The sequence below is a fragment of the Lonchura striata genome, chromosome 27, assembly GCF_050655825.1.
Source record: "Lonchura striata isolate lonStrDom1 chromosome 27, ASM5065582v1, whole genome shotgun sequence".
Lineage (NCBI taxonomy): Eukaryota > Metazoa > Chordata > Aves > Passeriformes > Estrildidae > Lonchura > Lonchura striata.
The window spans coordinates 10364151-10380228 of NC_140729.1; the positions used below are offsets into that span (position 1 = coordinate 10364151).

General features: G+C 50.8%; 1 protein-coding gene across 1 annotated transcript in view; it reads left to right on the forward strand.

Annotated features, from left to right (window-relative positions):
- The first annotated feature begins 117 nt into the window (after window positions 1-117).
- The window catches only part of MYO1D (myosin ID), a 192665-nt gene continuing 176704 nt past the window's right edge, over window positions 118-16078 (forward strand). The window contains exons 1-2 of the mRNA XM_085562090.1: window positions 118-402; window positions 10206-10416. The gene's annotated coding sequence lies outside the window, so the exon portion shown is untranslated. The remainder of the gene's footprint in view (window positions 403-10205; window positions 10417-16078) is intronic.

A 16078-nucleotide genomic window follows, 5' to 3' on the forward strand; every position in this document is an offset into this window, starting at 1 on the left:
GGCGCGGCCCCGGCGGCTGGGTTTCCCAGAAGTGGGCGGGGCTTTCTGCCAAGTAGGCCCCGCCCCACGGGCTCGCCGGGCGCCGCCGCGCCGCGCATGCGCGTCCGGCCGCGGGGGGCGGGGCCGCGAGCCGCCGCCGGTGCCCTCACGCTCGGCCGCCATGTTGGCCGTGGCTGTGGCCGGGCCCGGGCCCCGCCGTGTCTCTCGGTTCCTCCGGGCAGGGGGTGACAGGCGTGTTGAGGCCACCTCGGAGCCCCTCGCAGGTACCTCGGTGCCGCAGGAGCGCGTTTTCCCTGTCAGCAACCCTCCAAAGACTCGCCGATTACATTGCTCTTGCCTCCGGAAGCTGAGACATTCTACTGATTTTTTTTTCCTTGTCTAAGACTCCGTCGCCCTTTCCTGGTGAGATGGCAAGGGAAGGGCCGCAGGAGTGTGTACCCCTATGCCTCCGCTCCTCCCGGCCGTGGGGAGAAGGAGGTGCTGTGAGGAGATTTTCAAGTAGTCTAAGTTTATAATAACTCTGATCTCCCCTCTAAATGACACTTTATTGTTAGGGTTATACTTTGCCCAAGTACGGTTATGTTTTGCTTTGACACTAAAGGAAGGGGTGGGTGTGGGTGTCTTGGTTCTTGACTCAGGTGGGAGAGCCATGGGAAATGGATCATTTCAGAGGTAGTTTCAGAGCTTTCAAGAAAGGGTTCTGATGAACTTTAGAGGACCATAGAAACATGGATTGGATTTGATTGGAAGGGACCTTAAAGCCCATCCGGTGCCCCCACTGCCATGGCAGGGAAACCTCCCGCTGGCCCAGGCTGCTCCAAGCCCCCTCCAACCTGGCCTTGGGCACTTCCAGGCCTCCAGGGGCACCACAGCTGCTCTGGGCACCCTGTGCCAGGGACTCCCTGCCCTCACGGGGAAGAATTTAATCCAGTGCTTATTCCTTCTGGGTTTGGACTCCTCGTAGTGACACGCGAGCAGAGAATGATTCGCAGCTCTGGCAGAGTCTGTGTGTGAGAACCACAGGGATGGTGCTTGGAGCAGCCTTGGAATGGCCAGGATCAAGATCCCACATCCCTCACATTCAGCATACACTGGCTCTGCACAGGGGCCTCTTGCTCAAACTCCTTGCACAGTTTGGACAGAAATTTTAACTTCCAACAGTTGTTTCATCAGAGGATTCTATGTGTCAGTTGATGATTGAGTGTTGGTGGCACTCAATGATCTTAGAGGTTGTTTCCAACCTGAATGATTATATGGTTCTATGCTGTGTTGCAGAGCACAATATGTTGCCTGTTGCCTATTTAACTCTGGGTATGAGCCCCGAATTAAAAGAACCCATCACAGTAGGTCACAGTCATACCTCATGTGTTGTAGTCGACAGGATTTTCTGCAGGCTGCTCCAGGAATTGTGGAATTGGTTAAATTGTGCATGGAAAATAGGGGTACTGAGGTTGCTCTCATCAGCTCAGCCCTCCAGGGAGAGCACTGGTGGATGAAGGTGGTTTTCAGTCCTCCCTGGAGCAGCTCTGGGTGGGGTGTGTGGAGAGAGTTGAGTTTTGCGTTCATGTTCTGTGTGCTCTCATGTTTGAGCAGAACATGTTACGAGTCACAGAGCCTGGGATTCACACAACTTCCAACATCCCTGAGCATCCTTACAGAGCCAGAGACTGGTTTGGGTGGGAAGGGACCTGAAAGTTCCTCTGCTATGGGCAGGGACACATTCCACTTTCCCAGGGTGCTGCAAGCCTTATCCAACCTGGCCTTGGACACTTCCAAAGATCCAGGGGCAGCCACTGCTTCTCCCTTATGCCAGGGCCTCAACTCCCTCCCAGGGGAGCATTTCTTCCTGATTCAAGCTGAAAAAAACTTTGAAGTGAGGCAGGAGTTGTGATAATAGCTGCTCACAACATTTGACATAATTTGTCTTTAAAAGCCTGAGGTTATTTTTGCCAGAGTACTTGAGGTGATTGTGGTGTTGCATTTAGGAGTTTATTACCTTGATATTTTTATCACAGTGGAAAGAAGAGCAAATAAAGCTTTGACTAAATATAAAAGACCTTAATACCCATGTTGTGGGTTTGAACAAGCCACACTTTCCATTGGAGTTATGTTCTGTAGTTGTTGGGGATGAGGGAAGAAAGTCGGGGGACAAGACTGAGAAAAGCACATGTGGAGCTTGTCACAAGCCCAGGTTCAACACTGAAATCCAGAATACAGCTTTTCTCTTGTGGTTAAATTGTGTGAAATGAATCAGTGGTCTCAGTGTTACTGGCAGAGAAGTTTGTCATTCTTGGAGCTGTAAAGAATGCCTTGAAGGCACGAATGAAGTTTGATTGGTGTAACAATGACGCTGCAGTCAGCGAGCCGCGGTCACGGCACAGGTACAGCTCAGAGATGAGCAGAGCCCTTCAGCTGGGAGCAGCAGGAGCACGTCCTGACCACCCGGAGCTCCCGACACTTCTGCAGGCCCAGCAGTGCTTGGAGCAGGGCGAGAGCACCGCCTGTCCCACTCACCGGGGCTGCAGCGGCGCTGGGCCCGGCTCTGCCCCTCCCGGCTCTGCTCTGCCCCTCCCGGCTCTGCTCTGCCCCTCTCGGCTCTGCTCTGCCCCTCTCGGCTCTGCTCTGCCCCTCCCGGCTCTGCTCTGTCCCTCTCGGCTCTGCTCTGCCTCTCCGGGCTCTGCTCTGCCCCTCTCGGCTCTGCTCTGCCCCTCCCGGCTCTGCTCTGCCCCTCTCGGCTCTGCTCTGCCCCTCTCGGCTCTGCTCTGCCCCTCTCGGCTCTGCTCTGCCTCTCCGGGCTCTGCTCTGCCCCTCTCGGCTCTGCTCTGCCCCTCCGGGCTCTGCTCTGCCCCTCCCGGCTCTGCTCTGCCCCTCTCGGCTCTGCTCTGCCCCTCCCGGCTCTGCTCTGCCTCTCCCGGCTCTGCTCTGCCCCTCCCGGCTCTGCTCTGCCCCTCCCGGCTCTGCTCTGCCCCTCTCGGCTCTGCTCTGCCCCTCCCGGCTCTGCTCTGCCCCTCTCGGCTCTGCTCTGCCCCTCCGGGCTCTGCTCTGCCCCTCCGTCCTGGTTCCGGGGGCTCCTACGGCCGGCTCGGGTTTCTGTTGCGGCAATCAAAGCCACAAGTAGCTCTGAGCACCAGCACACATGGAGAGAATGCAAATACAGCTGTGCTCCTGTTTATGGAAATAGCACGGGGCGTATCTGTACTTGGTTTGAAGAGTTAGCACAAATAGCCGCATTAATAATTGCTGCGAAATACGCAGTGTTCTCATTTCAGGTGCCCCAGTAATGTCTAGACCTACTGTGATTGCAGTTACAGTTCAGAGAGCACCCACGGCCTCACAGAAACCTTTTGTTCCTGTGTTCATTCATTATGGTCCACTCTGGGACCACTGATCAGGAAAAGCTCTTAGCTGGGAGCTCCTGATCTGTTACTCCACATTTGGTGTTCATTGGGTGTGTGTGAGCCAAGAGCAGCAAGTTACAATACAAGGACTTGAGCTAGGCAGGGCTTTGGCAGCTTCAGTCTGGATCCAGAGATGGAGACAGCTCATTCCACCTTGGCTCATCTCCAGCATCATCCCACCAATCCCAGTGACAGGTCACCATTTTAACAAAGGTGAATTCTGACCACTTTGTCCCACTGCCACTCCAGTCCATGCTGTCTTGTCCTAATCCATCTCCTGGGAGCTGAGGTCCAGCACTCATGGGTGCTGCTGAGCTTGGAGCACAGGAGGGATGGGGGCCACCACGCCTTATGTGCTGGAAATCCCAGAGTCTCTGTTCTTGGGTCAAGGCCTCCCCTCCTTCAGGTTGTGTTGGAGTTTGGTGTCTGGCCATGGCAGCTACACTGGAGAACCTGTGTGAAGGGTGACCCTCACAGGGAACATTGGGTACCTGATCCATGAGAAGAGCTTCTCCAGCACGTACTGTGGTAATGATGACAGAGCAGTGCTCTGTCCTCCTGTGGGGACATGGGATTGATGTGCCAGCTGCACAAACCCTCCCTATGATTGGACACTGGAACTCTCAGACCTGAGATGGTTCCACTCAGACCCTGCTTCTCTCACTGTGACTTTTGGAGCCACCTTGAGCCAGAGTGACAAATGGGCTCTCGGCTGTTCCATTCTTCCGAAATTCATCCTGAGCAACTGCTTGAAAACTTCACCATTCAAAAGTTTCACTTCCCAAATAGTGCTGTGCTATAAATACCCTGTGCAGTGGGATATGACATTTACTCCCACACAAGACACAAGGCTTTGTAACTTGCAAACTCCTTAACCCTTGAGTGAACACAAGGTAAGGAGTTTGTGGGACAGACTTGTGCTGCAGTCTGCGAGCTGCTGTGGCCTGTTGGGAAGGAAACAGGAGGGGAATTGCACACAGACTTACTGCAGTTAGACTGGAAAAACTCACTTCTTCCAGCTGCTTGCACACCACAGAGTGAAGATGTTGCTTTAGGAATATTAGTGCTTTATTCCACTCTTATCAATTGATCTTGGAGCACTTTCCTGTCCAAACCAAAGAAGTACTAAAGTTAGTTTGCTTTAATTTCTGATTCTGCAACTGATTTATGATCCTTGACAAATTTCTTAGTTCCTTGGTTTCATTTCCATATAAAACAAATGGTAACTGCTTCTCTCTTGTTCTTTACATGTTGTGTATATAAATCACGGAGTAATGGAATAGTCTGGGATGGAAATCCAAAATGAGATGGATAGCCCATCCACTTCCACCCCTTGCCATAGACAGGGACACCTTCCACTATCCCAGGGTGCTCCAGGATTTGTCCAGCCTTGCCTTGGACACTTCCAGGGATCCAGGGGCAGCCACAGCTTCTCTGGGCATCTTGTGCCAGGCCCTTCCCACAGGGAGCAATTTCTTCCTTATAATAGAATCAGAGAATGGTTTAGCTTGGAAGAGACCTTAAAGGTCATATATGAGATAGATAGATAGATAGATAGATAGATAGATAGATAGATAGATAGATAGATAGATAAAATAAAGACTAAAGACATATACTAGAAATTCAACCATTAGGCTCTGTGTTTGTCAGGTGCACTGACTGAAGTGCTGGGGTGCTGATGTTTCATAAATATATTATAGAAATATATAAATATCCTCTCTCTCTCTGTATATATATGTCTCAATGGGCGTAGGTTTGTAATGTTTGTATTTTTCCTGTTGAGAAAGAGCTGAAGTCACCTAGATGGGTAGATTTTAAAATGAGTGGGTCATCTTATCTCATCCCCTTGCATAACCTCACCTCAAGCAAGGTGTGTGTCAGGGCAAGTCAAGAGCACAATTATCAGAGCAGCCCAGTGCTGCTGCTGCTCCTCTGCAGGCAATGCAGCCCAAGGTTTTAAATGTGTGCGATGTTGGCATGTGTGTGTTTGCTGCTTAAAAGACTTTGCAGAGAGGGTTAATGTGAAACTGTGTCTGGGAGGCTTAGGTTGAGATCAGGAGAAACCTCTTCCCCCCAGAGGATGCTGGGCACAGCCCAGGCTCCTCAGAAAACGGGCACAGCCCCGAGGCTGCCAGAGCTGCAGGAGTGTTTGGGCAACGCTCCCAGGGATGCACAGGGTGGAATTGCTGGAGTGTCTGTGCAGGGCCACAGGTTGGACTGGGTGATTCTTGGGGGTCCCTTCAAACTTGGGATATTCCATGCTTCTATGAGAGAATGTCTTGGGATAGTCATGGCTCCATAAGAGAAATTAATCCTAGCATTGGAAATGGACTGCTTTCATCTCCCTGGGGTGGGGGATATGAAAACAAACAAATTCAGGTCTTTATAGAATGGGTTTGATTCTCATTCTGATCTCAGTTCCATGACATAGATGTGTTCCCTCCCAAAGTGCTTGTGCCAGTGAAAATGCCTCAATGGCTTCCCAAAGTTTTTCATCAGCTCTTCTAAATGCCAAGCAGTTCCAATTAATCAGAGATTGGCCCTGCAGGGAATACGCCGCTGCACAGCTTCCTCTTCTCTTTGCCAAAACACGATCCAGCCGCTTGTGTTCCTGAGCAAGTTCTGCTTTCGGCTCTCGGTGCGGCGCTATCGCCAGGAAACACACGGCAGGCAGGGCTCCCCTGCTGCGTGTCCTGTCGGGAGCAGCAGCGGCCGCAGGGAGCGGGGCCAGAGCTCCTCGTGGCTGCTCATTTATGGGCAGGAGGATCAAGTAAACATTGATTTTCCCTCTCTGCTGTGAGCTCAGCTGGGGATTTCAGACCTCCTCTGACCGATTTATGTGGAGCTGAGTCTTGATCAGATTCTGCTGCAGAGGAACTGGCTCTGCCTTTATCAAAGAGGAAATGAGCACTGGGAAGATAAAGCTGAGATTATTAAAAGTAGCCTCTGACATTGGGTCATGAGTGCTCAGTTTTAGGAAATTTGAGCATTCTTTTTCTTGTAGATTGCAGGATTTCTCAGATTGTGATGATTCCTTAATGGCTTTCCAAACTCAGCTCCCTAAAAATCACTTTTCTGGGAGTCACAGGTTGCACTAGAAACAGATGTCACTCACCTCAGATACTTAGGAGTGTATTAGAGAATGAGCCCCAAATCTTTGTTACAATATTACAATAGGCATGTGGTGGTTTTCCTTTAAAGCCTCAATTCTGATAATTAAGCAGTAAATGAAAAATTCAAATACTGCTTTTTTAAAAAGAATTGTTAATATATAGTTTGTAGATTCATCAGGTTCATGAATTGTGAGAAGCTGAGAAGCTGATATTTCTATTTGATTGAATACTCTTTTTTTAACTGGTGACTCTTAATCCAAAAAGGGCAATACTTTCCTCCCAGGGAGCTGGTTCTAATTCAACTCTTTGTACCAGTTTGTCAAAAATATGTCCCAGGTACAACCTTTACTCATTAGCACTTTGATTTATGTCCTTTTGGGAAGGAAAAGTGTGCTGGATTTTGTGACCAGCATCTCAAAGGACTTAATCTTTGCTGATGTGTAGAGATCAGGGATGAGAAGTCAATGGAGATGCCTGTGCACAGTATTTATGGAGTTTTCATACTCCATGGAGTATTTCAGCAGCAGGAGAGGCCAGTGCTGGCATTCCCTGCAGGTTTTGTTCTGTCTACAAAGAGGACTTTGTCCCTAGATAGCTGCCTTGGTCATATCCTACTGTGGTTTCACTATGAGCAGATAAAAAGTTTGCTGCTATTGTCGTACGCAGCTGAGCTGAGAAGTGCCAGGCAGGGTCCAAAAGCCACCCTGGCTTGCTGGGATTCCAAGCTGAGGTGTGCGTGTCATTCCAAAATAACCCACAGCTTGTTGCAAGCAAGACACCTGGAAAAAGGAATTTGGCTTTATGTTTCAGCTGAGCGAGCTGAGCTCCCACTGCAGGGTTATGGCAGCACTTCACAAAATCACAGACTCATTCATGTCGGAAAAGACCTTTAGGATCATCAAGTCCAACCATCAACCCTGCACCGCTACCATGGTCACCACTGAAGTATGGCATGAAGTGCCACAGCCACATGTCCTGGGCAGGCTGTGCCAAGGCTAGACAGCCCTTTCTGGGAATAGCTTTTCCCTAATATCCAACCTAAACCTCCCCTGGTACAACCTGAGGCCATTCCTCTTGTCCCATCTCTTGTTACCTGGGAGAAGAGACTGATCCTTACCTGGCTGCAGTGTCCCAGTTTTGCAGGGCTCTCGTGTTGGACAGCACTGGGTTTATTCCCTGCATCTGCTTTGTTCCTTCCACAGCAGAGCACGTCACTCACTGGGCAGGCTGGGAACAGGCAGGTTTGATTGCAAGAATCAATCCAGTTAGCAATTTTTAAAGGCCACAGGATGAGGACACAAATTGAGTGGTTTACTTGGGTTTCAGAGTCTCCTCTTCCCCAAATTGCAGTACTCTGTAAATCATAGAACCATGGAATGGTTTGTGTTGGAAGGGACTTTAAAAACCATCTCATTCTACCCCTCTGCCATGGGCAGAAACACCTCCCACTATCCCACATTGCTGAAAGCCCTATCCAACCTTCCAGGGAACTATAATATATGAATAAATGGTCATTTATATATATGAATAGTCATTCATATATATGTCCAAATATGACCATTTATATAAATACTTATGACCAATAATGACCCAATGTATTAATAAATTACCATTTTCATGTCCATTTCTCTCCGTCCTCAGTCGAGAGGGAGGGCAGGGAGGTGAACAACATCACATCCGTGCTCCTGCATCTTAGACAAGACTTTGTCATCATACTGGGGCTGATTGTTGCTGGACAATGAAGCCACAGGCTGGAACACCTCTCCTATGAGGACAGACTGAGAGAGCTGTGGTTCAGCCTGAAGAGGAGAAGGATCCAGGGAGAGCTCAGGGCCCCTTCCAGTGCCTAAAGGGTCTCCAGGAGAGTTAGAGAGGGACTTAGAACAAGGGATGGAGGGACAGGACAAGGGGGAATGCTTCCCACAGCCAGAGAGCAGGGATAGATGGCATATTGGGAAGGAATTAGTCCCTGTGAGGGTGCTGAGGCCCTGGCCAATGTTGCCCAGAGAAGCTGTAGCTGCCTCTGGATCCCTGGAAGTGTCCAAGGCCAGGTTGGGTGGGGCTTAGAGCCACCTGGGATAGTGGAAGTTGTCCCTGCCGTGGCAGGGCATGGGACTGGGTGGTGTTTCAGGTCCCTTCCCACCTAAATAATTCTGGGATTCCGTGGTTTACAGGATCCCAGGGATAGGTGTGCAGGGCTGGCATTACCTGGAGCAAAGCCCCAGCACAGGGGCTGAGGGAGGCGGCTTTGGGCAGTGTGGGGTGACCTGGGTGTCAGACCCGGCTGCGTCTGTGGGCAGGGCGGGGGCTGCCCTGGGCTGGGGCTTTAGGCACGGTGACCAGAGCCCACTGTCCCTCCACTGCTGGTCCCTTCCTGGTCAGGCTGAGCTCAGCCCTCATCCCCTGCTCACACTGTGGTGAAGCAGCAGGGCTGGCTCCAGGACAAGGCGTTGGGAACCCCTCTGCTCCCAGCACTGCAGATGTGGACTTTGGAACAAATCTGAGATGGACAAACAGTGTGGGACGGATCCCACACAGCTCCAGGCATTTCAGCTCTGCAGTCGCTGTCCAGTGCCAGAATGTGGGATCTTGTTGCGAAACATCCCGAGTTCCGTGTCTGCCAGGTGTGCGGGGTCCCCTGCTTGTGCACAGCCTCTCACCGTGTCGGGAAAACCTGCCCCAGCTTCCTGGAATCCCTGCTCAACCTCCTGCCCGGCTGGGATGCTCCGAGCCCTCACACAGGGTGGGCAGCAGGACTCGCTCCCCGCGCCGGGCACGGACCCAGCGGAGTGGAACAAGAGCAGAGGAAATCCCGAGAGCGCCGGCACAGGCTGCCTTGCGGGGGCTCAGCTGTCGGTGGCTGTTGAGCAGTTTTCCCTTCTGGAATGTCTCCTTTCATCCCAGCCTCTGGCCTCCACCTGAGCAGTCTGAAATCCCGAGCAGCCGAGCAGCTCTTAGCTGAACCCCAGCAGCTGCTGCCTGTGTGAGGCACTTCTCCACCGGTTCTGCCCGGTGCTCATCGCCTGCCTTGCGAGGAGGTCGGCACAGCTCCATGTTCCCATGTCCCCACCTCCTCCGAGCCGCTCCCGGAGCTGCCCAAGGGACGTGGAACTGCCATGCTCAGTATCCTCGAGCAGATTTCTTTACCTGGCTGCTACATCCCGTTCCCAGGTTCCTGTCCCACTCCAGGCTGCCTGAACACCTCTGCCACCACCTGGGACCTCACTGGCACTGTTTACAGTTCTAATGCCAGTCACTAATTTTCTCTGATTGGAAAGATGAGATAATGTTGGAAATGCTCACAAATTTTCTCCTGTTTCTCATCTGTGGTGGGAAGGGCTAATGAGAAACAGAAAAACAGAAAAGCAAAGGCTTTTCTCTTCCTCCCATCTACAATCCTGCTAGAGACATTCCAGCTCCAGAGATTTAGTCAGTGTTGACTCTGGGTATCCTGTCTCTCTCCTGATGTCCCAAGCCTCCCACACAGCTCCTTAGTTCAGTGACACCTCCCTTGATGCTCTCTCCTTCAACTCTGTTGATCTCCTGCTGTTAAAGTCCATCCATCATCCATTCACCGTACATCCACCATCCCTCCCTCCCTTTATTTCCCAGTGATCTCCCTGCCCATAGACAGAAATCCCTCACAAACCTCAGAGCTTTAACTCCCTCTTTATGATTAATTTTAACTTCCCAGGAGAAGGATGATCTTGGTGGAAGGAGCCCAGCTTGGTGTGGTCCTCATTCCTGCTGTTATGTGTGAAGAGAGATGGAGAGAAATACATCCAGAAGCCCAGAGATGGTCATGGAACACGGGCAACATGTCCAGAGTAATCCCATCTGCAGGAGCCTACAAGAAGCCATTCTTCCTCCTGGAGCCTAAAAAGGAGAACGATTTCCTTTACCAGGTTTGACAGCAAGATGTGGGGTCACTGGGGAGATAGGCACAGACAGATCCATCAGGGCTGAAGGCAGGAGAACCACAATTAATATTAGGTTGCACAGCCTAACACTTGGGAGTATCTTTGCTTTTCTAACACCAAAAACGTCCCTTTACCACAGAGCCTGAGAGCTCACAGGCAGCATTATCTGGGCTGAGAAATGCAGGGTCTGTGAGACACCTTCAGTGCTGTGACAGTAAATCCTGGTAAGAACAATTCAGCAGAAGCCTGGTCAGCCAGAGCCCAGGATGGAGCAGGGGCATGGCACAAAGTCAGTTTTACACAGACCCCTAAAGCAGCAGTTATCCAGCAATAGCAGCTGGCTCAGCCTTGGCTACAGAAGTTTATTAAGATAAAACAGAGTCTGGAATTTCTAAGGACATTAAACTAGACTGTAAAAAATATGTAAAAATGGAAATGGGCTAAAAATTCCAACAGACATTTGATAATAATCCAACACAAAAAATGCTTGTGATGCTTTAAAGGGAATTATGTAATAATCTGGCCAAAATAACAAAGCCTTTAAAGCATCCTGTTGGATGGAGATTCCACCTGGAGGTGGGATCCATAGAGAGATAAAGAGGACATTCAGCTAAATGTCAGAGGCAAACATGGAGCTACCTCCCTGTGATTGCTCCTCTGGGACTGGGCTCCCACAGCCCCACAGATGGGCTCCTGCAGCACTGGCACAGGTTGTCCAGAGAAGCTGTGTCTTGGTTTGAACAGACAGGTGTCTGTTAAGGAAGGCAGGAGCCTCCCTTCAAATGGAAAATGTAAACCCCCTCCCTCCAAATTAATATACTTTTGGAATTAAGGGGCTCTCAGGCAAACATATGGGAATAGGAATAATAGTTCTTTATTAGGAAAATTAAAAATAAAAATGCAATAGTACAAAAAAAAAGAAAACAAGCCACTGACAGAGTCAGAATACAACTGACACACTGTGGGTCAAGGTGGTGGCTCAGCCCCATCCCAGGGTGGCTCAGCCCTCCTGCAGTGCCAGCTGTGCTTCTGCTGGAGCAGGATCCTGCACAAGGCGGGAGTTTTCCTCTGGAGCTCCAGGGCTGGGGGAGATGGGCCTGGGCTCCTCTGGGAATGCAGGGGGAAGAAAGCTGCTCCTCTGGGAATGCAGTGGGAAAGAAGCTGCTCCTCTGGGGATGCAGGGGGAAGAAAGCTGCTTCTCTGGGAATGCAGGGGGCAAAGGCTGCTGTGGGGTTCCAAAGGCAGATTGGATCCAGGTAGGAATGCTTGGTTCCTTCCCTGGGCGCAGCATCTCCCCATGGATGATGAAATTTTCTCAGCCATGCAGGGACACTCAGTGGCCATGAACAGCAGAGATCTCCTGCAGGGAGGATTGGTTGTGGAAGAGATAAAGAAAACTGCCCCACCTGGTTTTAACTGGTTGCCCAATTAACAGAAGATAACTACCCCACTATTTTACAGATGGCAATAAGATACACACCCTCAGCCACATGCTGCAACTTAAGTCAAGCTGTGGCTGCTCCATCCCTGGAAGTGTCCAAAGCCAGGTTGGACAGGGCTTGGAGCACTCTGGGATAGTGGAAAGTGTCCCTGCCCATGGCAGGGGTGAAACTGGACGGTGTTTAAGGTCCTTTCCCACCCAAACCATTCCATGATTGTATTCTATGATTCTCATGTGGTTGAAATTGTCCCTGCTCCTGTCAGGGGGTTGGATCCTGCCTGTGGTGGGTAGGCCCTGGCTGGACACTGGGTGCCCCTAAAGCCACTCTGTCACTCCCCTCTGCTGGACAGGAGACAGAAAATAGAGCTAAAGGCTCATGGCCGGAGATAAGGACAGGGAGGTGTCACTCAGCAAGGACCATCATGGGCAAAACAGACTCCACACGGGGAAATGAGATAATTTATTACAAATCAGATCAGAAATAAAACCAAATCATAAAGCACCTTCCCCCTACCACTCCCTTCTTTTTGGGCTCAACTTCACTCCTCAATCCTCCATCTCCTCCCCTCCAGCAATGCAGGGGGATGAGGAATAGGGTTACAGTCAGGTCATCACACTTCTTTTCTGCTGCTCCTTCCTCCTCCTCAAGGCCAAGATTCCTCAAACTCTTTCCCTGCTCCAGTGTGAGTCCCTCCCACAGGAGACAATCCTACAGGAATTTCTTCAGCATGAGTCTTTCCCAGAGGCTGCAGTTCTTCACAAACTGCTCCAGTGAAGTTCTCTTTCCACAGGGTCAGTTCTTCAGGAACCAGCTGCTCCAGTGTGGGTCCCCCCAAAGGTCACATGTCCTGCCAGGAAAGCTCCTCCAGTGTGGGCTCTGCTCTCCACAGGGCCACAGGTCCCTGCCAGGACCCTGCTACTGCATGGGCTTCACACAGGGCATCTCCTGGGCATCCCCCTGCTCCAGCCTGGGCTCCTCCAGGAGCTGCGGGTGTATCTCTGCACCCCCATGCCCTCAATGGGCTGGAGGGGCACAGCTGCCTCACCATGGGCTGCAAGAGGAATCTCAGACCTGGAGCCTGGAGCAGCTTCTGCTCCTCCTTCTCCTCTGACCTGGGGATCTGCCGAGCTTTTCCTCTCACTGTTCCCACTCCTCTCTGACTGCTGTTCTGCAGGTGAATATTTTTCCCTGCTTCTTATCTCTGTTTTCCCAGAGGTGCTGCCACCATCATTACTGGGCTCAGCCTTGGCCACAAGCAGACCTCTGGCATTGGCTCTGCTGGACATGGGGGAAGCTTCCAGCTTCTCACAGAACCCAGCCTTGTAGCCCCTCACTACCAAAACCTGTCCATGCAAAGCCTGTGTCATGCCCTGCAAAGGTCCCTTCCAACCCAAATCTCGTGATTCCATGGCACAGCCCAGGCACATTTCAGCACAGTCAGTACCTGCCAGGTGGCTGTGATGTCTCAGCCTTTGGAGCCTTTTGATTCCTCCACTTGCTCTCTGGAGCTCACATGTGACATTCTGCCATTGACAGTGGTAGCACAGATGAGAGCTGGTGGTGGGCGCAGTGTGTGTAGCAGAGATGTGATTCCATGACCTGTCCTGCTTCCAGGGAAAGCTCAGGGCTGTGTGTGCCTGTGGAGAATCACAGAATTGCAGAATGGTCTGGCTTGGAAAGCACCATAAACGTCATCCAGTTCCATGCCCCTAAAGCGTTAAAGCTGCACCATTCCAGCCCAAAATTCCAGTCCAGCCCAGCTGAGCTTTTCCCAGAGTACAGCTATTGATTTCTCACAGCAGACTCAGGTGAAGTCTCACCTTTCCCTGTTCCCAGCTTTCCAAAGCTGAGGTGTTTGTGTTCACAGGCTGTGTTGCTCACTTGAGGAACTCAGTAGCAAGAGCAACAAAACAGTAATGGGCTGGAAAAACACAGCAAGGACCCCCGTGGTGAATCTGCTGGGTCTCCAGACAAGCAAATTCACACTCTGCAGAGGACACAGCATTGGCTTCAAGGCTAAACCAGCCCATTCCCACAGGGCTTCTGCTGTCCTAAACCCATATCCTTCTGGTTAGACACTCCTCCCCTCCCCCGGGAGTTCTTGGTGAGAAAAATATTTCCATCTGTCATCAGGAGGTTGCCTGAATTGTTGGTAACTTAATAAATGGAGGAAAGAGTCAGCTCAGACTGTTACAAATCTGAAGTCTTCATGTGTGGAGTCAGGCTGGCAGAGCTGGGGGTGTTCAGCCTGGAGATGAGGAGGCTCCAGCGAGACCTTAAAGCCCCTTCCAGTGCTTAAAGAGCCTCCAGGAGAGCTGGAGAGGGACTTGGGTCAAGGGCCTGGATTGAAAGGACAAGGGAGAATGGCTTCCCACTGTCAGAGTAGATGGGATATTGGGATGAAATTAGTGGGGAGGCCCTGGCACAGGGTGCCCAGAGCAACTGTGGCTGCCCCTGGACCCCTGGAATTGCTCAAGGCAGGAGTGGAAGGTGTCACTGCCCATGATGGGGAGTGGGAACAAGATGAACTTTAAGGTCCCTTCCAGCCAAACCATCCTGTGATTCTAGACTGAACATAGCTAAGAAAAGGTTAAGCAGTGACTTGATTGTGTTCTCCAGTGGAGATTCTGATGTTAGAGGACATTTGTTTTAACAACAGAAACACCAGTTCCAACAGCCAGGAGGGGGAAGGAGGCAAATCCAGGCTGACACAAAAAGCAGGAAAAGCTCATTGAATCCACTTTAACTCCATCAAAATTAAGTGTCTGTCTCAGCTTGACCATCTCCCACAGTAATTTCTGCATTAAAAGAAAAGGTTCCTGCCACAACATGGAATTGCAGAGGATAAGCTGCCGGTTGTGTCCCCTCCCCGTCCGTGTCGTGTTACACTGTCACTGGTTTGACTCAGAGACGAACTCTCCGGTTTGGCTCATGTAACGCCAGACACAAAAAGAGCTCATTCATCAACGGGATCCCAAGATGCTCTTGCAACATCACGGGGAAAAGCTGCTGCTTTGCCAAGTTTAGACGGGGACTTGATTCTCATCTCTGTACACTGGGCTCAGACATGTCTTAACAGATCAAAGAATTGTCATAGATAAGGGCAAACACTCTCATATTAGATAAAAGCAGTTCCTACCTTGTGAGGTTAATGAATGTAAACACACACTTTAAAAAATCACTTCTAAAAAAATAAGAAATCAATGTCTTAAGACAAACAGGTCTGAGGAGAATCTTTCATCCTCTCCTGCTCATGGGACACTTATTCTCCCCTCCCCCCCTTCCATAGGCATTCATAGACAGCTGGGTAAGGAGCCTGGGTAGGGCTGTGTCACCTGGAACCACATGCATTGCCCCATGTTCCTTCAGGCAGGATGCAAAATTTCACTGCCTGTCTCATCGAAGCTGCACAGGGGATTTTCAAAAATTCAGAGATCACTTTTGCCAGTGATATAGTTTTTAGGACTGTGCCCTCAGCTCCTGGGCACTGGGAACAGCATCTCCATTACCAGTTCAGTATTTGTCCAGTTAAAAGTGACGGCTGCAGCAAATACCTGCAAACAGCTGCAGCCATTGGGGTGGATCTTCTCCCCACTGTTCCTGCAGCATCACTCACTGGGGGCTGTTCAATTCATGAGCTGGTCTGGGAGCCTGATCCTTGAATCACCTGTGCTGTGACCATTCCAACCTGCATGTGGTACAAGGACTTGTCCAAGGGATACCTTGAGTTTTCCTTAAAGAACTCTAGAGGGTTCACCTTCCAGGGAAAGCATTCCAGAGAAAGGAATGGAGCTGGGGAAGGAAGCACCAGAAGCAGCTGAAGGAGCTGGGTGGGCTCAGCCTGGAGAAAAGGAAGCTCAGGGGGCCCTTCTGGCTCTGCACAACTCCTGACAGGAGGGGACAGCCATGGAGGAGGGTCAGGCTCTGCTCCCAGGGAAAAAGGGACAGGGCAAAAAGAAACAGCCTAAAGTTGTGCCAGGGAAGGGTCAGGTTGGATGTTGGGGAAAATTTAATCATGGAAAAGTTGTCCAGCCCTGGTACAGCCTGCCCAGGGCAGGGGCAGAGTCACCATGTTTGGAGTGATTTAAAAGGTGGGTGAATGTGGCATATGGGGGCATGGGTTGGTGGTGGGCTGGGGGAACAGTTGGACTCAATCTTAGAGGGCTTTTCCAACAGAAATATTTATATCATTCTGTGATCCTTAA